We start from the raw sequence: 16,047 nt of genomic DNA, 5'->3' as shown, positions 1-16,047 counted from the left end.
CATGTCAATAGAACCATTTGCTCGTACAGTATAGAGCTAGGAGGCACTAGGATCGTGTGTCCCCCAAGGTGTCCGAGGTGTGCTAAGAGGTGTGTCGAGAGGTGTGTCTAGGTAGGACGGGGCTCGTGAGCGAGGAGGGGTCGAAGCATCTGTGGACCCTCCTCCACAGCAACCACCACCTTCACCTGACGATCGCCGAGATCGGTGAGTGCACCTGTGCTATGGAGATGAGGAAGTACCTGCCTCTGTCGCACCTCTAAGTGTCAAAGAGGCTGTGATGGAAGACCTCGCAGGCATCGTACCCATAGGCGTCCCCCCCCCCCCATAGGCGTCCCCCCCATAGGTGTCCCCCCCATAGGCGTCGGACCCTCGAGTTTGAAGCCCGGAGGCGTAGTACCCATGCCTCTGGCTACCCAGTACTGAGACACCTCTCCCATCTGACCGGGCATCATCCGTGTGACGAAGGTAATAAATGCATCTGCACTCATAGAAGCGGGATCTGGAAATTGGTCTGCCGTACTAAAGTCCTGTACAAAGAAAGTAAAAGAAAGAGTCAGAACACCTTTGTTTAAATTAACTTTAAGCTTAATTATAAATCAAAGTCTTCACACAAACACTTATAGGCCTAGGCCTCGACGAGTGAGGCATCATCGATAAGATCTTGCAGCGTATCATCGTCTATCTCTAATTGCAGACATAACTCTGCCCCAACTCGTTCTGGCAGATTGTCTTCATCCATTGTGCAGGATTTGATACTTGCTCCCATCGGCGATGCCACTCTTGTACATGCATAGGATGACATTCGATGCGAACAAGCTGACCTTCGCGCAAGTGATGGCCATCTGGAAGATAACGGTGGTGGCCTTGATAAATTGTCTTTCGAAGAGAGGCAGAATAGCGCACATCCAAAGACGGTCCGCAAATTGGATATGCATTGTATCCCGAAGTTGTAAGCCCTGCATATATTAAATCATGATTCAGGCCAAGGAAAAGTGCTTGCGAATAGCGAGAATTTTGTAAATCAAGAACCATTACCAGAGGCTTCTCCGTATCCTGGACAATCATGCATAGTCCACATAAGAAGTCCATGGATCCTTGCATGTTGTTGTCCTACTGGTTCAACCGCATATGCTATGTTGATCCCATGCCATAACTCCTGGAGCTCGTCAACTAGTGGAGCTAGATAAACATCCATGTTTTTTGCCTTCAACTTACCAGGTACAATCAAACTTAATATCAAATGACCCTTCTTGATGACAAGCCACGGCGGGAGGTTGTAATTGATAAGGCACACAGGCCAAGTGCTCCATGACGAGCTTCTCAAGCCAAATGGATTGACTCCATCCATTGCCATGCCCAAACGCAAATTGCGTGGTTCACTCTTAAAATGTGGCCAGGTATCTTCAATGTGCCTCCAAGCCTTTGAATCAACGGCCACCCTAAATGTTGCATCAGTGGATCTATTCGTAGAATGCCACCGTATCAACTTTGCAATGGAACCACAACAACCATGCTTTTTATCTTAGAAATAATAGGGAAATACCCCAACACTTTACTTGAAACTGTCTCGCCAATCGCATCTTGTTTGTAGCGCATTGCGCTGCACTTAGGACATGACAGACAATCTGCGAATTCAATGCGAAAAAGAATGTAATCATTTGGACATGCATGAATCTTGTTGTAGTCCAAGCCAACTGAGGTCCATAGTTGCTTTGCGTCTGGCCTGGAGGGGGGCATTTTATTGCCAGTTGGGAGAAGTTGCTCCCGCAACAACCCGTTTAAGCCACATTAAATTAAAAAGCTCCCCAAGCACGTCACTGTTGCAATTGGAAAATCTCTTTTGTAAATTACGTACCTGAACAAAGCAGTGACGCTTTCATCTGACCACCCGTACACTGACTGAAGATTCAAAAATGCCAGACAAGTACGAAGCACAGGTATTTTGGCGCCTTCATAGATTGGTTGACGTGCCAACTTCCTCAAAATGTCTTCAGGAGATAGGCGCACGACTTTTGGTGCTGCTTCGTTAGCGTTCTCCTCGCTTGTCTAGAAGAAGGCACCCAGCATCTCCTCCATGCCATCGTCTTCTATCTGTAAGACCTTTTCTGCTTCCATCCTTAGCTCTATATTGGTTGGACCTTCATGCATAATCCTTTTTCTCTCTCTCTCAGATGTAGGTGTTATGTCACAAAAATCAATGCCCATTCCGTAGGAGTCGTACCATAGATTCTGTACGATTTCTCTAGCAAACTCTTCGTACTTCTGCACATGCTCATTACATATCCTACGCATGCGCAGGATTTGATACTTGCAGAGCATGTACGAGCATGCAATATTTCCTCCATGTTAGTTGATGATGTTGCCATCTACAATGATTATGAATGTTGTTTTAATATATATACTCCTCACAATGTAAATTACCTCGCATTCTCTAGTCCTGCCCAATCTTCGTACACCTCGGTCCAAAGGTGTACGGAGATCAGGACCACCCGGTCAAAATCTCGTCTTTATTGGTCAAATCCTATATGGGTAGACACATACATGCACTCCCAGGTGTACATGGCAATGCATGTAGCAGGCAAAACCCCTTTGCCTCTTTTAGTTCCATATTTTCTTCTAGAGGGAGAGAGAGAGAGAGAGAGAGAGCTAGATAGATAGAGAGAGAGAGAGAGAGAGAGAGAGAGAGAGAGAGAGAGAGAGAGAGAGAGAGAGAGAGAGAGAGAATTAACTAGAGATAGCTACAGAGGTACAGAGAGAGAGATAAATAGTAGATAGAGAAAGTCGGCGTGAAAGAGTTAGGTTGGCTAAGCTTGATGCAACTATGGACAAAGACAACTATCAAAGTCATTTGCATACATACAAGGCATTGATTCAAAAGAAGAGAAGAAGATGGGAAGTAAAGCAACAAGAATTTCAAGTTCAAGAAAAGGCACATGCATGTGGAAGATTTTGGAGAAACTTGAGAGGCAAGCGGATTGAGAATTTTGGTAACTTGAGTCTAGTGGATATGTACACACATTGTAGGCAATTATATGAGCAAGAAAATACTGAAAAAATGCCATTTTATGGTTCACTCCCATGTATGCCGTCTTTTTTTACTATTGAGGATGTATGCGGTGGGCTTGAAAAGTTGGCCACTCGCAAAGCGGGAGATCTTCAAGGTATCAAGCCGGAGATGATCAAATGGACGGGAGATTTTACCCATGAGTGGATGTGTGATATGTTCAACCTTGCACTTCAACATGGTATGCCTTATGATTGGAGTACTAATTGGGTTAAGCCTTTGCATAAAGGAGGGGATGTAAAGAATGTAAGCAACTACCGGACTATAATGATTGGGTCTCTTATGGCAAAGTTGTTTGGGTGCATAATGGAAATGAAATTGAGTGATTGGGCTGAAGAGAATGACAAGCGTGCAAAGGGACAAGCGGGTTTTCGTCGATGCCATAGCACCATTGATCATCTTGTCACTCTTCGTGTTCTCATGGAGGAAAGTCGGTTGAAAGGCAAGCGATTGTATTGTTGTTTTGTGGACTTTAAGAAAGCCTTTGATATGATTCCACGTAACAATTTGTGGAGAAGGATGGAAGAACTCCAAGTGCCAAGTGAGTTTATGCTTGCGGTTTCTCGAATCTATGAGAAGGTGATTTGTCAATTGCGCATGGGAAGAGAAATTTCAGAAATTTTTGTAAGCACTATTGGGGTTAAACAAGGATGTCCATTGTCACCAACTCTCTTTGGTCTATGCATCGATCAATTGGAACAAATGGTACTTGACTTTATGCAAGAAGAAGGCATTGAAGAGGTCACTATTTGCAATGCGGTAATCATGCTTTTGTTGTATGCGGATGATGTAGTGCTTCTAGCACACACTTTAGAAGATGCACAAAAGCTTATGGTTGTCCTTGAGAACTTTTGCTTGCATAGTGGGCTGATTGTAAATGAATCCAAAACAAAGGTTATGCTTGTGAAAACCAACCATAAGGAGAAGCCATGCATTGTGTACAACAACGAGACACTTGAAGTTGTTGAGAGCTTTAAGTACCTTGGCCTTGAGGTTCCATCCAATCACAAGTGGCATGAATGTGCTATGCGTCGTTTGGAAGCGGGAAAGAGAGCATATTATGCATTTGAAAACATGTGTAATGCAGGAAACATCAAGTGTTGGGTTCTCAAGAAGTATCTTTTTGATGCATTGGTGACACCGGTTCTTCTTTATGGAGTTGAAGTGTGGGGCGGGAGCATCTCAAAGTCTACTTGGAAAGAGTTTGAGAATGTCCAAAAGCGTTTTCTTACAAACTTTCTCCAAGTTAAGACACAAACACCATATATGCTCTTACTTCTTGAGTCGGGATCTCTTCCAATTGAGGTTATGGGCATGGAAAGGGTTGTGGAGTACATGATAAAGATGCGTCAAAACCCCTCACATCGACTTCCTACAATTGCATGGGAAGCAAGCAAAAAAGTTCAAAAGACGCATAAAAGCAAGATCTTGAGCACGGGATGGATGCAAGACATAAAGAAGTGGTTTGGGAGATGGGATGCATTACACTTGCTACATGATGCTTCAATTGACTCTCAAGTGAATGAAGCTTTTCTACAACGCCAATGTATTACGGCTTGGGAAAAATCCGGTGGGTCACGCTTCATACATTACACCACCTATATTGCCCCCAACTACAAAACCATGTTCTTTGCTGAGAGAGGAAACCGTACTCACACTTACATGCTTGAGCCTATTCCCTTGTCCGCGATACGCACTATCGCAGCAATTCGGCTTAGCTCCCATTTCCTTCGATGCGAGATAGGGCGTTGGGGCAATGGAGAAGAGTCAAATCGATTGTGCACATTATGCTCACTGCAAGTTCGAGAGTCTGAGTACCACACACTACTAGAGTGCTCAGCTTTTGATCACATCCGAACTTGCTTCTCTCACATTTTCAGCCATAACTTAGACCTACACACTTTCCTCTCCCAGCCAAAGTGTGGGCTCTCCATTGCGACTCTCATCACTACAATTTTGGAGCATCGAGAGTCACTCATCAGCCATACACATACTACATCACATGTAACTTTGGTCCCATAGGTCATATTTGACCTCCGAGGACGATAATAAAATCTATCTATCTATCTATCTCTCTCTCTCTCTCTCTACGTATCTTATCTCTCGTTCTTTCTCTCTCGATCTCGCTCTCGCTATCTCTCTTTCTCTCTCTCTCTCTCTCTCTCTCTCTCTCTCTCTCTCTCTCTCTCTCTCTCTCTCTCTCTCTCTCTCTCTCTCTCTCTCTCTCTCTCGCTCTCGCTATCTCTCTTTCTCTTTCTCTCTCACTCTCTCTATTTAATTTTCTATCTCTCTCTCTCTCTCTCTCTCTCTCTCTCTCTCTATGTACCCTATCTCTTGATCTCACTCTCGCTATCTCTCTTTCTCTTTCTCTTGCTCTCACTCTCTATTTTCCTCTCTCTACTGACCATGGAGGAGATTGATGAGATCCGCAAGCGACCGATCCTGGATCTCCTATGATCTACCTATCCCAGCTAGCTGTTTTAGCTGCTTAGTCCACACCCAACAGTTTAGGATTCCATAATATTTTATTTTGTCATTTTGTCATCTTGTTACACTGACTTTGTATCAGATCCACCACATTGTAACTTTCTGGTCTCATAGGTCACTTTGGCCTTTTGAAGACGTTAATATAACATTTTATTTCATTTCTCTCTTTAATTTCTCTTTCTTTAATTTTAATTTCCTACGCATACATTCTCTCTCTCTCTCTCTCTCTCTCTCTCTCTTTAATTTTAATTTCCTACGCATACATTTCTCTCTCTCTCTCTCTATCTCTCTCTTTAATTTCTTACACGCACACACATATCTCTCTCTCTCTCTCTCTAGCTTTTTAATTTCTTATTTACACACACACACACATTTCTCTCTCTTTCTCTCTTTGATTTTCTACACACACACACACACATTTTTGTCTCTCTCTCTCTCTCTCTTTCTTTAGTTTCTTACACACACACACACGTTTCTCTCTCTCTCTCTTTGATTACCTACACACACACATTTCTCTCTCTCTTTGATTACCTACACACACACACATTTCTCTCTCTCTCTCTCTCTCACTCTTTCCTACACACACACACACACCTCTCTCTCTCTCTCTCTCTCTCTCTCTTTCCTACACACACACTCACCGCTCTCTCTCTCTCTCTCTCTCTCTCTCTCTCTCTCTCTCTCTCTCTCTCTCTCTCTCTCTCTCTCTTCCTACACATACACACACACACACACACACACACACACACACACACACACACACACACACACACACACACACACACACGATGTAGACAGAGAGAGAGAGAGAGGTTGGGGAGGGGGGAGAGTTTTATAATACCTGCGCAACAGGTTTCAGGCAAGAGATCTGAGTGCGTCGCAGGCAAAAATGGCCGCTTGCACGCGGATTTTCCTTTTTTTCCCCCAATTTTTTGCGTCGATATCTGCTTCGTTATACTCGTGGTAATATCCGTTGATATACGTGTGGTAAAGTATGCCTTGCCACGTGTATTTCCACGTGCATATTGATGGATATTTTGACGCATATATCGACGGGCTGCAAGTACGTCGATAACCGCGTGGAAAGGTACAACCGTCGATATATACTGCGTCGATATCTTGATGTTATGTTGTAGTGAAAAAATCATCAGAAGTAGCCTTTTTTGGTTAATTTTCATCATTTTTCTTGATAATGGGACTTAAAAATGGAGAACTCCAACAAAAAACAATAAAGATGTGTTTTTCAATGGATTTTATTAATTATTGGATTTTTAGTTTTCTTTTTTAGCACAATTTGTTATTTCCTTTGATTTTTTCAATAAACAGGTCAAAAATTAATCATAAATAGCAAATGAGCTTAGATGGAAAAATTGAAGATATACTGATGATCAAAAGGACAAGGCAAACAGGTACAAAAAATTTCAATCAAATCGACAGATGGAAGCGGGAAGCGCAAATTAGGCGGCCAGACCTACTTTTGCAAAATCCTTGCAGAATGAGCTACAAGAATCCGATTGGGGAAATTTTTGAGTCTAACATAGATTTCACGGCCTAGTAGGAGTAACCGGGGCATTTGAAAAAAAATGGTTCGGGAAATGCGAGTATAGATACCCAAGGTAGTCTAAAATCACCTCATTTCTACTTGTCGCCTTTGGAGAGAGAACTTTTCGACCTTCTTCGCATGCATTTCAGGAGTCCACAATTGCCTGTTTACAGTACTGTCTCACACAAAACATGAGGGGTAAGTTCTATATTTATCAATGATCCATTCTGTACAACTGATAGCTAGTCTAAACCCTAGGAAAAAACCCTAGAATCCGAGTTGTGCACGAAGACCTACGACCAAAAACTGATCATAGCGGCCTCTCAGCTCAACTGAATCAGACTAGAATTTAAGTTTTTACTTGATTCATAGGCTTAAAATAGCTCATGAAAAGACTGTCCAAGGAAAAAGTTCCAAAAAGTGTTCATTTTAGGCCTAAAGTAAATAATTGTGATTATTTACTTTCATCTCAAAACTAACCAAGGTTGATACCAAAGACTCTATGCATGTGTACAAACAACTTTTGTAAAGGACCATAGAATTTGGATCACCAAATCAACCAAAAACTGGGAAAAAACTAAAGTCTCTACTGACTTTCGGGAACTTGACTACAAATTCGAGAAAATTTTACTCAAACTCAATGAAACTTGATTCATAGGCTTATATTGATGTGATAGACATGTGTACATGCTCAGTTGACCAAAAAGATGCAAAAATTTGCCAGTTGTAAATAATCACGATTATTAACATCTATCCCATTTTTCAACTTTTTTGACCAAGTCACCATACCACTAGTTTTACCATGTTGTAATAAACCCACAAACCAAATTTGGTAAGATTTTGATCATTGGATTGCAAATTGTGGCCAAATTTGCAAAGTCTGTCCGCGGACACAAAACTGATGACCATTTGAACAAAAAATATCCAAATTTGATGAAACTTGGCTAGGGATATTAAGTTGAGATACTTAATAGATCTGTGTCAAGATTGGGACAAAAAACTTGCAAAAAGTAGCTGGAGTAAATAATTGTGATTATTTACATGCGCTACTAAAATTGGTAATCTTGAACATTTGAGTATACCACAAGCTCAAGCATATCAAGTAGACCACACAAATTAATTTTGGTGAAATTTGGATCAGAAAAGTGAGACTTAAGCCAGATTCTTGAAATTGAGTTTGCGGACACAGAACAATTGATAAACTTGAACAAATTTTATCCAAAATTAGTAAAACTTATCCAGAGACATTAATAGGTTATATACTTGGCAAAACAAGCCCAAAAGTGCAAAGAGTTGACAAAAGTAAATAATCACAATTATTTACCACTGCTACACATAGACATCAATTTTGACTTTTGAACTTGTGCAATGTTAAACCAACATAATACAAGGCCACCGGGCAATTTTGGGTTCAATCGAGTCCAAATTGGTACATGTTCACTCAATTTCCAAGTTGCATATTAGTCCTTTGGCTTTTTGCACAAGTGATATCTGAAAGTCTCAACTGCTGACTCACTTAGCTTGATTTGAAGTGATACACATAGACCAATCACAATAGCTAGCAAGAACTGTACCGTCCTTGTAAAACAATAGCTAAGTTGATCAAAATTGATACAGGAATCAGGTTGCAGACAAGGAATTGACAACTTGATAGAAGTTGCAATCAAGTCAAGTGGAAGAAATTGATAATAAGTTAATCCGATGGTAAATACTCTATCCAGGGCTTCACAAGTCTTTACGAACCTTAGATTTGGTTGCATACTAGGAAACCAAGGCATATTTGGAGAAACCTCATGTAGAGTATCCGCTGAAGAAAGTGTGAATCAAGGCAATCCCTTGCACACTATCCTTGAAGAAGTCGCAGACACTTTTTGGGATTCAAACATCTGGAATGTCTTCCTATTTCACTCACTTAGAAACGGGAATGACAGTGCTCTATAAGCATATACTCCCTTTTTATAAGACTAATCGCCATGGAGCTCAGGTCTACCTTGATCCTAATGAAGAGTATGCTATTCGCATTGATGACCATGGTATTGAGTTTGAAGAGGAAATCAGGGCAAACAAACAAGGAAAACTATACATGGATAGAAATGAAACTCAATATTTACAAGTTGAAAACCCTGACATGATATACAAATGGGAGTTAGAGGTAACCACGCGTATTCAATGACATCATGTGAAAGCATTCCCTCACTTTTAGTGCCTAATTTTTCTTACCGGCTTACCCTATCTATGCTCGCATACTTACACATAAAAAGAATATGCAAGCCTCACCCAAACACATCGCGTTCTCTGATATTGGATGTCTGTGACCTTTTGGTCCCCCATACACAATCATGTGCACACAAAGAGCCACACAACTCTGCCACCGGAGTAGCTCATACAAGGCAGCTCCCGCTTCTTTCCTTACTTGATTACGAGAGTTCGGTTTTTACACTTGCTTGCCACAAGTTTTGGATTCCGTGCAGAATATACACATCGCAGCCAAGTCTATTCTCCCCTTATATTGTCACATTCGCACACATGCATGCTCTCGGAGTTCAACCGATCCACTTAAACACTAAACACCATTCTTGGTGTACATAAACCATCAAACCCTCATGCTTCATGGTGTACAAAAAACGGGAATCATGATCATATAGGTACGTGCATTTGCACCTACTCAAGAAAATTGGAGAGTGTAAATGCTTGCAATTTTCTTTGAAATAAAATTTGATAAATGCTCTTAATCTGTCTAGTAGGATCTAAGCTAATTGTTAATTATGAGTTTTTTTTTGCATAGTCATCTGGTTGGATATATTGACTTTTTTATTATGTACTTAGATGGGGAATGAAATGCTTTTATGGACATCTAAAATATATCTAGTTTAAATCAATAAAGTAATAGTGACAAAATACACACGAACATAGTTTTGATTGATATAAATAGTCCGTTTTTTTGTTTATGATGCCATTAATATTAGGTAATGGTCTCATAAGAGATAGCACCTTATGAATTTTTCAAAAGTTATTTAAATACAATAAGAATGATGCCCAAATAAAATGTTATCCAAATATGATGTCCTTAATTTGGTCGCAATAGAACACTTTTGGCATCTGAGTGTACATAATAGTTTGATGGAGGTTTTCTTTTGGTTTCATAAGATACATATGGTTGTTTCAAAATGAAGTTCTACTTGACGATGGTTGGTTAATTCACTTTTTGCACGACGAGACCTTCTTGAGCTTTTTGACTCAACTAGCTAGCCAATAGGCGGGGGTTCTCTTAACATCACACATAAGCTTCTACAAAACAATATGCTCCCGTGGGATAAATTTGAGGAATAATATGTGGGGATTTGGCATACTATATATGGCTCTCACTTAGGCTTAGCTCAAATTCTCGTTATCTTGGTAACATGCATGTTTGTGTGAAATTATCATGACATAGCACCATATCGGATCACAGTTGTGGTTTTCACAATGTAGGTGGATGCATCAATAATAACATTGTTGTGACTTGTTCTCACTCTTCAAATAACACCACACAAGATCCTACACAACAAAATGCTCATGTGGGATGAATTTTAGGAAAAGTAGGTGGGGATTTGGCATAATATGGCTCTCACTTAAGCTTAGCTAAAATTTCCATTATCTTGCTAACATGTTTGTGTGAAATTATCATGACATAGCACCATATCAGATCATGGGTGTGGTTTTCATGATGTAGGTGGATGTACCAATAATGACATTTTTCTGACTTAATCTTTTATGTTAAAAATGAAAATGACTGCATGGAGATGCCCACACATAGGGAACATAACGTTCTTGGCCTTTTAAGGATCTGATCAATCCTTATGCCATAGGTATCAATACTAATCATGACAGTAATCTCAAGGAGGGAAGATCCTAATCAGTTTAGGTGCTACTCTTTTTCAAAATATTGAACAATTTTATGCTTCACATGGACTTCAAGTTGGGATTTTATATTTGTTTTTTTGGGCTGAGATATCATAATCGCTTTGGAGTTGAATTAAACCTCATGCTTTTAAGCAATGGGCTCATACGTTGAATACCCGTTTGCTTTTAAAGTTTGCTAATATTTTTTGGAAACTTTGAGTACGTACCAATAGGTGTCTTTAATCTTCTTGTGATGGGCTCTAATGAGCTAGCTTGTTTTGGAGTATGAAAAATATCCCATAAAAACAAGGGAAATGTTGTCAAAATTTTGAAGGATTACTAGCTTTTCAAACAATTGCCAATAGTTTTCATATGTAAATTAACTTACAAATAATACCTGATGGTTTGAATGAGTATCGACATCTTAGCGGTATAGGATATGTTGTATAGAAAGAAGCTTGTTTTTCTTTTTGAAAGTTGTCCATCGTTGCTAGCTGGAATCACACAACTAAAAATTTTGCTGGTCGTCACTAATGACTTGGAATGGTATAATGTAATATTGCTAACAAGTATGGTTTAATGGTTTTGGACTTAACACTTAACACAATTGAATATTTATTGGTTGGATCTGAGATATTATTCAATTTTTTGGTAATGTAATTCCTAACATATATGTGGTTGCAGACACAACTACAACGTACAATCAAATTGAAGTATATATACAAAGCCGTTGGGAAGGGGGAAATGGGAAAACACCCAGCATATAACATACCTGCCTCTCTATAGCCTAGGGACCAACCCGCACCCCTACCCACACAGAATAGCACACACTATCACACAATCGGCAAATAACTACTGCATACACCCAGACTCAGAACCCCCATACACCTATACCCAACCACCCCACGGCATACACAAATACTTGCAGGAACTTTGACAATCATCAGTTGACAATCATCAGTTGGCAATACAAACCCAGATCCTCAAGACATCCAAGGCAACCCGCACATATGACAAGCTTGATTGTTGGCTAGCAGATACCGTCTTATACACTTAATGCTTGCACGCATACCATTCACGCAAAAATGATACAATAGTGAAAAGAGATCGAAACTATGTAAGGAAACACTGCAAACAATCGGATTATTGCTTTTTTCTTTCCCATGCATGTAGCACTATTCCTTGCGTGTACATGGATAGGACAATCCGCATCTAGTTTCTTTGACTCTCGGCAGCTCCTTGTAGCTCATGCCCGATACCCCTTGGCCCTTCTGCAGCCCTCAGCTCTCTCCTGCAGTCATGGCAGATCTCCTTCCCCAGCCTAGGCAATGAAGTCGCTCCCTGTCAAGCTCCTCCTACTACCACCCCGTGATCTCTTGCTCAGCCAGCTCTTGGCTAGCTCCCAGTGCCCCCTTTCCTTGCTCAGGCACTTGAAGGCTACTGTGGACCCACCTTGGCCTTGCTCTGTGTAGCTATGGGTGAGCCTTCTCCCTCCAACTCATGCTCATGGCCCCAACACAGATGGCGCTCCTCTTGAAGCCTGACACCACCTACAGCGCCTCTCTTGCAGCTTCCTCCTGTTCACGGCCTGCCAACCCATTCAGTCCTGCCCTCCTCTCATGCTCTTTGGTCAATAGCGACGTCCTCTCCCCTGCAAAACTGGCAGGTCTCCAACCAGCGCTCCCTATCCTGAGATGGACGCCCCCAAAGGTTCTGCAGCCGAACTCCCTTTAGCCCTCTCTGGCGCACTTCCTTCAGCCTCCAATCCCCTTCTCTGGCACCCCTTGGCTTACCTGCCCTTGGCGGCACCTGCAGCCCACCTTCATGGCTACCCACTGTCCCTCTTCTCTCTCCAGGTCCCTGAGTACCACCCCCCTCTATGCAACTAACTCCTCCCCCGGCACCACGGATGGCACCACCTCCTTCCTGGCCGCCATGCTCTCCATACAGATGGCGCCACTCTCTTGCATGCCAGCCACGACCTTTGCGTTGCCTATAATAGCGTCATTTTTCCCCTGCAGAGGAATCGCTAACTCCAGCTTCTTTAAAAAGAAACCTCGTTTAGCTTCGTTTCATGTTTCATGCCTGCTTCGACACTACACTTGGATTGCCGATAGTAAAAGACCCCAGTCTTCGGTTTTAGAAAACATCTACCTTCCTCGATCACTGAAAAATCGTAACTGTCACCGCGTGCCATAGCTCCTAAATGGAGATGTGCTAGCCATCAGTCCTCAAGTACCAAAAGAGCTCGAGCTTGCCAAATTGGAGTACCCGTTGTGCATACATAGCAAGTCTCGCTTTGGAGATAAAATCCATCGATCCTTGGCACCTTCAAGTTCACGACCAGTAGAGTTGGAAAAGCATCTTTGACCTACAAAACACCACATATGGCATACATACCCTGGCAAGTAGAGTCTCCTGCAGACAACTCGATCAAAGTCCCATATCATAAACTTCATAGCACCTCTATCAAGCATCCCTTGCTCTTGTCACCTGTGAGATAGGAAGAAACAATTGCTGTTCCGACTAGAGAGTACTCCATCCCTGTGTACCTGTCTCCTGACTGCATCAAATACGTGTTCAATGCCCCCGTCATTTTCTTGCAAACTGGCACGCCTGGGCTTCTTGCACTCCCGTAGGTCGACCATCTTCAACTGTACCATCATTGCCCAACCCCTTGTTGAACATTCAATATGCTCAACCATAGCATTATTTAGATAATATAAGTGCATAATAAGAGACTGATAGATACTATGTACAAGAGCTAGATAAATAGCAGTCAATAGATAGAGAGAGACTTTCACTGGCTTTAGCACCCACCTGGGTCAAATGGAAAGCTGCAGGCTTCCCCAAGCATGATTGTAGTCCCTCCTAGATAAAAAATGCGGCTTTGGTCATCATCATCCCTCTGTAAAGCATATGCACACTACCCCTGCTTTGCACCTATAAATTTGTAAGCCAACCATTCCTGTAAAGCTTGATAACACCATCCTTCAAAAAATTGAATGCATGAATCATTTTCCCACCCAAAACAAGCCTGTACACCCTGCACAGCTTCCGCATCCTGTGTTCCCCAGCCACCATCGGCTAGAGACTCCTCCATAGCATCACCGTCTTCAAGAAAAACAACCTGCAACAATTGGCATAGCGGCGCTTGCATATCCACTTTCAACAGCATATCCATCAATAGCATGGCACCCACCTGCTGTAGCTCATCATCCGAAGCAAATGCTGGCATATCTTCATCTCTAGGCGCTTCAAACAACACTGGAGAAGGCACACAGCCTCACATATCCTGTATCCTTGCCATCGCTTTAGCAATCAAAATCTGAGTCTCATAATCAACATCGACCACTGGCTCATCAAATCCCCAATCATCTTCATCAAGACATTCTTCTTCAGTCAACATGGCCTGACCATCCCAAGGCACAAGAGAGGGTTGCCCAACCCCTTGGTCTTCGCAAACTTCCTCTTCACCTGCAACCTCCTGTTCTTCGAACACCTGCTCTTCTTGCACATGGGCTATTACCATATCATCATACACATAAGAGGGTAACTTTACCTTTACTAGCTCAGGCTCATCAGACTCCGTCTCCTCGCCATAGGATGTGGACTCATCCACTCTATCCTCTTCGCTTGTCTCCCAGCTACTCGAGCTTGTATCTTCATCATCATTGGCATCATATACCGACTCCGTATCTACATCTTCATTCGTTCGCTGCTCCAAAAAAGCTTGACCATCACAACAGCTTTGGTCACTTTCTTCATCAGCTTCTGAACCCTCGATATCTGCAACCTGATTGCATTCTGCTATCTTTTCATGCAAATTTTCCACAAGCACAGGCTTTACCTCTTCAATCCGCATCAAAACTTCCACATCTGCTATCGCTTCCACACCTTGGTTCACCGCAATATGGAGCTTCTCCTCGTTGACAAGCTCATCCACCCACGGCACATGCACATCACAAACTGGAAACCTCCAAGGAACATAGCCAACAGTAGGCCTTACCTCAACAGGATCTACACTTCGAACAATTGGAGCCGCCGTTGGTGACCAAAGAGAACTTTGCTACCTCCACAATAGGCATATAATCTACTAGCTTCAACACGCCCAGGTCCAACTTCCGCTTCACCTTTCTGCTCTTTATTTTTCCAAATAGACCATGTCTTCATATGTATTTGCACTGTCTTTGACCTTTTCTCGAATCCTCGGGTGTAAGCACGCCATGAACCTCTCGATCTTGAAAATATCTCCACTTTGCAGTTGGGTAGCAGCAGCTAGTTGCTTCCAAATATCTTCAAACTTGGTTAGAAACACACTGAAGTCTTCAAACACATCTTGCTTTAATACCTTCAATTGAGTATCCACTTGTGCAAGTGACAGCCTTCGCTTGAAATCTTCGACAAACCGAGCTCCAATCACCTTCCATGACTGCCGATCAGGAACTTCCAACCCCTCAAACCAAGCTTTGGATTTTCCTCTCATCACCAGTGGCATAGCCTTTGCCTTGGCTTCATCGGTCACCATCCGCATCAACAACATCAAGAGCTCTACATCTAAGATCCACTCTTCAGCATCTTGTTCACCTTAGAACACCAACTCAAAATCTGGCACCATATTACTACACCACGCCATTCTCTGAGCAGTCAGTAAATCTTCAGTGGGGGCACCACAGATGGGAAGGGGGAAATGGGAAAACACCCAGCATATGATATACCTGCCTCTGCATAGCCCAGGGATCAACCCGCACCCCTACCCACATAGAATAGCACACACTATCACACAATCTGCAAACAACTACTGTTGTTGACGGATACGCCGCGACATACGTCAGCAGAGCAAGAACTCACCTACACTCGACCGACTATTGACTACTTCGTACAGAGGTCTTTACCCAATGTCTAAGTTACAACCTTCAAGAGTACACAAGAGGAGATTTCCTACAACGCTTTCAAGAGCCAAATACCCATCAAACGTTCTCTAAACGCTACGGAGCTTGAGGGAAATCCTATTAACACCAATAGGTCGCTCTCCCTAAGTTTCGTGACCCAAAACCCCAACCCTAAACAC

At 42.3% G+C, this 16,047-nt stretch overlaps 1 pseudogene; it reads right to left on the bottom strand.

The window, feature by feature from the left end:
• Positions 1–14,996: 14,996 nt before the first annotated feature.
• Positions 14,997–15,612, bottom strand: LOC147425703 (uncharacterized; annotated as a pseudogene).
• Between the last annotated feature and the right edge of the window lie 435 nt (positions 15,613–16,047).

Source organism: Adiantum capillus-veneris, chromosome 25, assembly GCF_014529385.1.
Source record: "Adiantum capillus-veneris isolate H3 chromosome 25, ASM1452938v2, whole genome shotgun sequence".
Classification (NCBI taxonomy): domain Eukaryota; kingdom Viridiplantae; phylum Streptophyta; class Polypodiopsida; order Polypodiales; family Pteridaceae; genus Adiantum; species Adiantum capillus-veneris.
This window is presented reverse-complemented; position numbering and strand designations above follow the sequence as displayed.